Source organism: Cricetulus griseus, chromosome 5 (assembly GCF_003668045.3).
Source record: "Cricetulus griseus strain 17A/GY chromosome 5, alternate assembly CriGri-PICRH-1.0, whole genome shotgun sequence".
Lineage (NCBI taxonomy): Eukaryota > Metazoa > Chordata > Mammalia > Rodentia > Cricetidae > Cricetulus > Cricetulus griseus.
In genome coordinates this window covers 166,362,006-166,370,399 of record NC_048598.1, presented here as the reverse complement: position 1 = coordinate 166,370,399, position 8,394 = coordinate 166,362,006, and positions in this window count along the sequence as shown.

The following is an 8,394-nucleotide window of genomic DNA, read 5'->3' as shown; positions in this document are numbered from 1 at the left end:
AAGGTCTTTAGCATTACTTGTGTGCACACATGTTTAGTGCTGACCACTTGGATGAAATAACCCATGAGGGAGCTTGGCCCTGGAGAAGACTGATTATCCTTCTCTCAGTAGCCACTTATTACCTACAATCAAACACTGTAAAATTCCCACATTTGTATTAGCATGTCAAAGGGAGCTGTTATTATGAAGATTGTATTTAGGGAACCATATTTTTGAGATTTCATGGGTGCACAGTCTCTGTTTTCTAGAAGACTTATCTTGAAGCAGCAGTCCTGGCTCACTGGCTCTTATAATCCTTCTGCCTTCTCTTACACAATGTCCTCTGAACCTTAGGTGTAAGGTTTGCATTATAGACTCATCATTTGGTGCTGCACACCCCACAGTCACTTCTCTGCATTCTGAGCAGTTGTCAGTCTTTTGAATAGTCTCTATCTGTTGTGAAAATAAGCTTCTTTGGAGAGGGCTGAACGTTACACTCCTCAGGCTGAGCTAGAGCATGAGAAAGGCAACCACTATGCCTAGGACTTTGGAGATGGTGTAAGTTGGAGGAGATTTTCTCCCAAGTACATTTTAGTATACTAATTGTTGTTGGGGTAGAGACGAGTGAGGAATGAGTCACAGAGTACAATAAACCCATGTGGGAGTTTATTAGGAAAGGAATGGAGAGAGCTTGTGATGACCCAGAAAGGAAGTGAAGAGAGGGTCAGAGGTGGGCAGAGCCTGCTTAAAAGAGAACTTTTGCACATGCGGACAGAGCCTTATTTAGCCATGCAAGGTATAATGTAGCCACACAATGTGTGACATAGCCATGCTGACTAAGTGTTTGCCTGAATGCTGGTGGGTACATCTAGCCAACAGCAGCTGACGGGGGACAGGCCAGTATAATTCTGTGACTTTAACATTCCCACCTTTTTTAAATATTAGAAGGTGAGGGATTAAAGGGGATAACAGGTGGGGCAGGGATGGGGGTGCCTGGTTCTCAAGACTGCTTCCATGTTATGATAGGTGGCACGAGGGGGACCTTGGAGGATCCCTGGTGAGTGGTAGACAGATAGGCCATGCAGGCAGAATTTCCATGAGAAGTTTTATTGGGGGAAGAGAAGTGAGTAGGGAAATAGAGGGGAGAGAGCAGAAAGAGACAGAAAGAAAGAGAAAAGAGAGAGAGACAGACATAAACCTGCCTGCCTCTTCAGAGGAATGGCAAGAAGGGGAGGGCAAGTAGGTGGAGCTCATTTCTTAAAGGGAACTTTTGTGCTTGCATAAAGCCAAAGTGCTACTTGCCATGCATGCAGGGCAGATGCACTTTGCTAGGTCCCGGTGGGGGGGGGCAGGTGGGGGGGCAGGGCCAGGGTGTGCCTGGATGCTAACACTAGTTCATTAGGACATGTGGCACCTTCAGAGATCATGCTGAAACCACATGGTCTGTAGTTCATAATATTTCACATTAAAGTCACTTCTTTCCAGACTAGCTGTACTCTGCTCCTAGGGCCAACATTGAGTACCAATGATGTCACTTGGGCAGGCTAGGCTTTCAATTAGATAATCATAAATATTCCTACACATTTTGCATGTGTGTATGCATGTGCACAAATGTGTGTGTGTGTGTGTGTGTGTGTGTGTGTGTGTGTGTGTGTGTGCATGCACTCGATGTGGTAATTAAATAATGATACAATGTAATTGCCTGTATTTATTTAATTTGTGTTTCAGTGTTGTGTGTAAGTGTGCACATAGGTGCACAGCAGCATGTGGGTGGGGCAGAAGACAACTTTCAGTAGTCAGTTCTCTTTCCACCCTGGGTTTTAGGGTCAAATGAACATTGTGAGCTTGTGTAGCAACATCGAGCTCTTTACCCTCTGAACCACCTCACTGACACTGGAGTTTTACTTAGGCCAATTTATGTTGTAAGAAAGTGAGCTGTTTTCATGACAGACTTAACTCCTCTTCCTAACATGCTTTCTGCGGTCACCATGTGGTTGGTGTCTCTGAGAGGACTCCACTGGCAGATTATTATTACTATGTCATTATCACAACCACTCTCCCTGCATCCCCACACCAGACTCCATACTTTCATCCTCAAACTCCTCACTATGTCCCCTGGATATTTGTCTCTTTGTGATTCCTTACTCTAGCTGTTTATCAACACTCTGATGTTGCCTTATACATTTGATTCAAATGTGGTTCTTGCAGACAAGGGAAGATTCTTGATAGACCCCTCAGTGGTCAACGATTGGAAAATCAGCAGTTTTCTAAAGTAGGGTTTATATTTTAAAACACTGACTTCTTAGCTTTTACCAGTTTGGCTTCATATAAAGTAGCTACTAGTGTTCACACATGTAAGTCCATTGTCTATGGTAGGCTTCTCACTCTCTCAGCAGAAAATGCAAAGAGCCAAGCTTGTTAACATTTTAACAGTTTGACCTCTCTGACAGCAAACAAGATGATGGGTCACAGATGGAAAGAAAATAGGTTTTGAGATTCATGTGAACTCCTCTTTCTAAATTTTTTAGTTGTTATATATTTAAAGGTCACTAATGCACATGGGTGTTTCAACTTTCTGGGAATTCATTCACTGCTGGAAAAACATGAAGCCGCCCTACTTTTCATTACAAACTGATATTTATAAGTCTGAGCTTTCTGACCTTATTGCTGGGAAGCAGAATAAAATAGTTTTTCTACATCCGGAGCCCTGGTGAAGAGACTTCCTAATTTACAGGGTGATCTCAGGATCTCTAGGTGATGTCCTTAGCTTCTTCGGTGTCCATGTAAGCAAGAGACTCCTGCTCTTGACACAAGCCATCAAGGCTAATTTGTGTAAACTTCAGTGGAAATGTTGCCAGGAGTCTGAGCAGAATAGAATCGGGTCTTGTAATAATTAGCTTTTAAAACCTTGAGAAACTGTTTTTCGGATAGAAGTACAGATAGTTACCAGTGGTTTCTTCACATGGTCAGGATCACTTGTGATGTCCAGAGGTTTCATTAGACTTGCATATTTTGAAACTTATATGATTATTTTTACAAACAAAAGGAAGCCTTCCATATATTCATATAACTGTCAATAGTGTTATTTTTTATAAAGAATATGTTTATCTACACAAGATTTTCTGTTGTTGCTGTTGGGGTAGGCACATGGGAGTGCATGCCTGTGTGAGCAGTTCTACTCTTAGGCACATACCCAAAGGATGCACATCCATACTACAAGGACGTGTGTTCAACTGTGTTCATAGCAGCATTATTTGTAGCAGCCAGAACCTGGAAGCAACCTAGATGCCCCTCAACTGAAGAATGGATAGAGAAAATGTGGTACATTTACACAATGGAGTACTACTCAGCAGAACAAAACAAATTTTGACATTCGCAGGCAAATGGATGGAACTAGAAGAAACCATCCTGAGTGAGGTAACCCAGTCACAGAAAGACAAACATGGTATGTACTCACTCATATATAGATATTAGGCATACAGCGAAGGATTATCAGCCTACAGTTGACAACCCCAGAGAAGCTAAGAAACAAGGAGGAACTGGAGAAGGGGAAAGGGACAAGATTTCCTGAGCAAATTGGGAGCAGGGGGAAGGGAGGGAGGATAAAGAGGAAGGGAGAAGAGGAGGGAAGGAAAACATGAGTGAGCACAACCTAAGAATCTTAGCACCCCCACTGCATACCTGCTAACTACAGCACGGGAAATCACTGGATGATCCCTGAGCACTTCAAACATTTCCTCACAGCTTTGACTATGTTAGAACCAAGTATGGGGCTTTTAAAATTTCCCATGCTCAGGCCAAACCTCAGGGCAATCCCATCAGAATCACCAGAGCGGCAAGGCATCAGTTTCTAAAGGTCCCCCCCCCCCAGGATTCCAGTGCCAAGTTTGAGAACCACACTGTGAGACTGGGGTCAGGGGCTGAAAGAGTATGAATTGTGACCTTTGGCCAGAGAACGAACCTGGAGGCAACCATTTCCCCTCTGCCTCCCTATTAGACAATGGATGTGTTGTTGCCACTGGGCCAAGGGGAAACACTCGGAACTGGAGCATAAGATTATAGTATGTATTCAATTTTAACAACACCCACATTGCTTTGGATCTGTTGTTTGGTATCACTTGACTCTTGCTTTGACAGAGGAACTGAAACTCATTGTTTCTGTATTCCACAACCTCTGAAACTGAGGCCTTAGAAACATACACCCCACAGGCACATCCCTTTCCTAGTCTACTTTCATTCAGAACTTGTATATTGCATATTTTCTCCCCTATGCAATTTAGTGGGAATTCAGAGTTTCCCTGTGCTCCAGGAAAAGACTGTTTAGAGACACAACAATACATAATTTTACAGGTAAGAGAGCTAGCTGTATGGGATAGATAAAAAGAGAATAAATTATCTCTGAGCAATACTGATCATTTTTCTCTAAAAGCATAGATTAGTCTTTTGTGAGTGGAACATCTTGTTAACAGAAGCCTGTCTTGACACCCGCCAGCTTCAGTCGCCTCTAGGCCAGCCAATCTTTTTGGTTTTCTGGGTGTTTTTTTGGGGTGTGTGTGTCATGTGTTACTTATAAGAACGGGTTTCAGACTACTTATAACGGCTATATTTAACTATGGGTAGTGTTTCTTAATTTCATTTCCTGGGAAAAGGTGATGATGGACAATTCACTCAGCAACCATAGGAATTCCAGTGTGTATAAGACTTGAGATCTGTTTTTTTTCTGAAACAAGAGAAATATAGCTTATGAAGGGCCTAGAATTTATTCTAAGTATCTTCTTCAATGATAAAGAATATGCTTGAAATGTTTTCTTTCTTTGTGTCTGTCAGTTTTTTGATTAATTGGAATCATTTTTATTCCTTTTTTAAATCACCAGTTAGACTAAAACATTCCCCTAGGTTTACCAATCTTGTCCAAACCAGTTAGACTTCCTCTCACTCTTCCTCCACTTCCTTCCTCTAGTAAGGTAGGGCCTGTTGATCTTGATTTCTTCTGGCTGTCTTGGTTCAGACTATAAAGAATATCTCTGCCATGTCTTGTCTCATGAGTCCCTCATGATATGCATCCTTCCTGTCAGGGGTGCTGCGTCCTGCACTGTCCTTCCTGAGTGATGCAAGCTCAGATGCACAGGAGTGCTGCATCCTTCTTGAGAGTTGCAAGCTCGGCTGTGCAGGAGTGCTGCATCCTTCCTGAGTGATGCAAGCTCAGCTGACAGAGTTCACCATTTCATTCATGTTGGAAGCAAATCTTTACCAGAAACATCACTGAGAACATTATTGAATAAAGTAAATTATGAGTCATGACATTTTGATTATAGGAAACACTAAAAACATTTTCATCAGTGTCAGTGAATATTCAGCAACTATGTTTAGGATAGGGTAAGAAGCTCAATGTGTAGTATTGGTTAATTTCGATGATATAAATTACTGTCATGATTGACTTCCTGTTTTCGGGGAACACATGCATTCTTACAAATCAGTATGATCAGACCAGGCCCTGCCTACAGAATTGCTAAGCACTGAAACCCTTTTGCAAATGTGGTATTTTGGGTTTTCAAGTCTCATCTCAATTTTAAGTGACACTAAGTCTCATCAGTAAGATTTTTTAAAAAAAATTTAACTGTTTTAATTGTAATTATTTGACTAATTATAAAGGTATATTTTTACCAGGAGAAGTTTCTTAGCATTATATTTCCTTAGAACCATGTCATAGAGTCATCTCAGAAATTTCCAGTAAATGAGTATTCTAATCTTCCAACATTTTCATCTCTTCAAAACTTCAACAACCCCGTTAGATTCTGGTAGTTTACTGGGGAGCCAAGGGTATACAGCCTAAATTACAAGTAACAGTTATGAGAGTTTGGCCAACTCCAAATCCCAGAACTTGGGAAGCTGAGGCAGAGAGATTTCCATGATTTTAAGGAGAGCCTGGATCACAAAGTGAGATCCTGTTTCAATTAGCCTAAGCAGAACAGAATGGAACAGAACCAGAATGGAAGAAACAGAACAGAAACATTTCAGGCTGCATAAATGGCTCAGCAGTTAGAGGTACCTGCCACCAAGGCTGATGACCTGAGTTCAGTACCTGGGTTCCATGTGATGCCCTGTGCAATTTAGGCATGCATACACAATGCACTGTGCAGTTCAGGCATGCATACAGACACGCAATGCACTGTGCAGTTCTGGCATGCACACATCTGGACAGTGGCAGAATTAAATGCTTCCCATGTTGATGTTTGGTATGGTGGGTGTTCAGTTCCTCACATATTGAATGGGAATGCTCATTATGTATCTTTTTTTTTTTTACTTTATTGGAGCTTATAGCTAAGACTTTGGTACTGACCCTTAAAATATTCTTGGGTTTTTGAACAGACAGTTAGGCTGATTAAAACTATGGAGACTTTTGTATTGAACCAAAGGCATTTTGCGGGATGCCACAGTTTGGATCTGAAATATTCCACACAGGTCATGCTTTGAGTGCTGGTTCCCTACCTGGGCTGCTCTTGAGAAGCTGTGAAACCCACAGGAGGTGAAGCCTGGATGGCAGAACTAGGTTGGTAGTCAGATTTTCAAAGATTCTACTCCAGTTCTGGTAACTTTCACATTAACACAGATGCCTCTCCAGGCAGCGCAAGGATAGTGAGTTCCTGTGTAACATTTTGAAGACTGCTATATTTCTTACCAAAGCAAATACCCCTCAACCATCTCTTAAAATCCATTATATCCTCGTGTTTATTATGATGGGGGATGTCCTTCCATATGCTGTGAATATGTGTTTCTCTTATTGATTGACAAGTAAAGGTGTTTCGGTCAATGGACAGGCAGGATGCAGCCAGGCAGGAAGCATAGGCAGGGCTACAAGACTGGGAGAATGCTGGGAAGAGGAAGGCAGAGAGTGAGTTGTAAGGGAGATGCCATGTAGCTGCTGGGAAGGTAGGATGCCAGGACATTGTACAGTAAGCCAAGACCACATGGAGAAACACAGATTAATAGAAATAAGTTAATAATTAAGGGAGAGCTAGCCAGTAAGAAGCCTGAATCACCAATCAATTTACAATTAACATAAACATCTGTGTGTTTATTTGGGACTGAAGGGCCGAGGGACCAGGTAGGACAGAAACTTCTGTCCACATATTATGTATGTGCATATAAATAGTTGATGTCTTTCAATTGAAATTAAATAACCTGGATTAGAAATGAAAACTTCCAACAATATCTTACTAGTAACTTGGAGCAAATTCAGGCATAAATATTTGATTCTTTTCTCTGGAAAACTGAACAAATCAATATTTGCCTTTTGGATCTTTTGTGAGATTTACATGTGAAAATAGACATCCAGTGTTTTACAGTCTCGGTACAAGATAAATAATAAATTATGTGTGCATATGCATAATATATATATATACATATATATATATATATATCACACGCACATAGCAATATAAACATATATGGACAAATAAATATTGACAATCTTGTATGTAAATGAAATTTGAGATTTCATAGTTCCTGCTCAATCGGGCACATTTTCCTAGGAATCTTTGCACAGCATTTTCAGCCTAAATATCACCAGAGGTGATAGAACAAGGATAATGCATTCATTCTTTCATGACCACAATTCTTTTCTTTCTTTCTTTTCATACTACATGTAGAACCCAGGATTTCAAATGTGCACTATACCTGCGCTACAACCTTAACATCTCAGAAAACAGTAGTTTATTTATGGTGGGAAGTGATCACATGTTATAAAACAGGGCCTCTTTAAAAGGTTCCGTTCAACTCCTCTCTTGGTTTCTTCTACAGAAATGGCTAGTGACCAAACAAGCTATTTAAGTAACCCTGTAGAAGAAGAGATGGTAGAGTGTCAGGGGTGGGGGTGGGGTCTCTGTCATCTGACATGCTCCATTAGGAGAAAGCTTGTAGCAGGATAAATGGAAAAATGACACTTGAGATTTTACGCATGAATTAATACAAAATTACTTGTCTATGTATGTTAAACTGTCTTGCTAGGGCATATACAATCTTAACCCAAGAATACTTTGAAGATTGTCCAAACCATCAGGCTTAGGGACAAAGAGAACTTGTTTGTCCAGATAAACTGCCTTGCCTAGGAATATCATAATAAAGTGGGAAATATTGTGAAATCATTAATGGCTTTGTTTTCCAGGTCATGTGGTAGTAGATTAATTACTATGTCTAAATCAGCTTTGAACCATAGCCCAGAGAAAACATCTAATATGTTTACATTACAAATTGCCTAGGAAAACTATTAGTGTCCAACTAATATGTGAAGTTATAATTACATGCTGGAAAATGTTGGTTGAATATAGTTATAGAAGCCCACAGAATGCTGTGATGCTATTTTTTTTTTATATCATCCAAGTTCACAAATTCTCTAGTATAGAAAAAAGAAGAAAA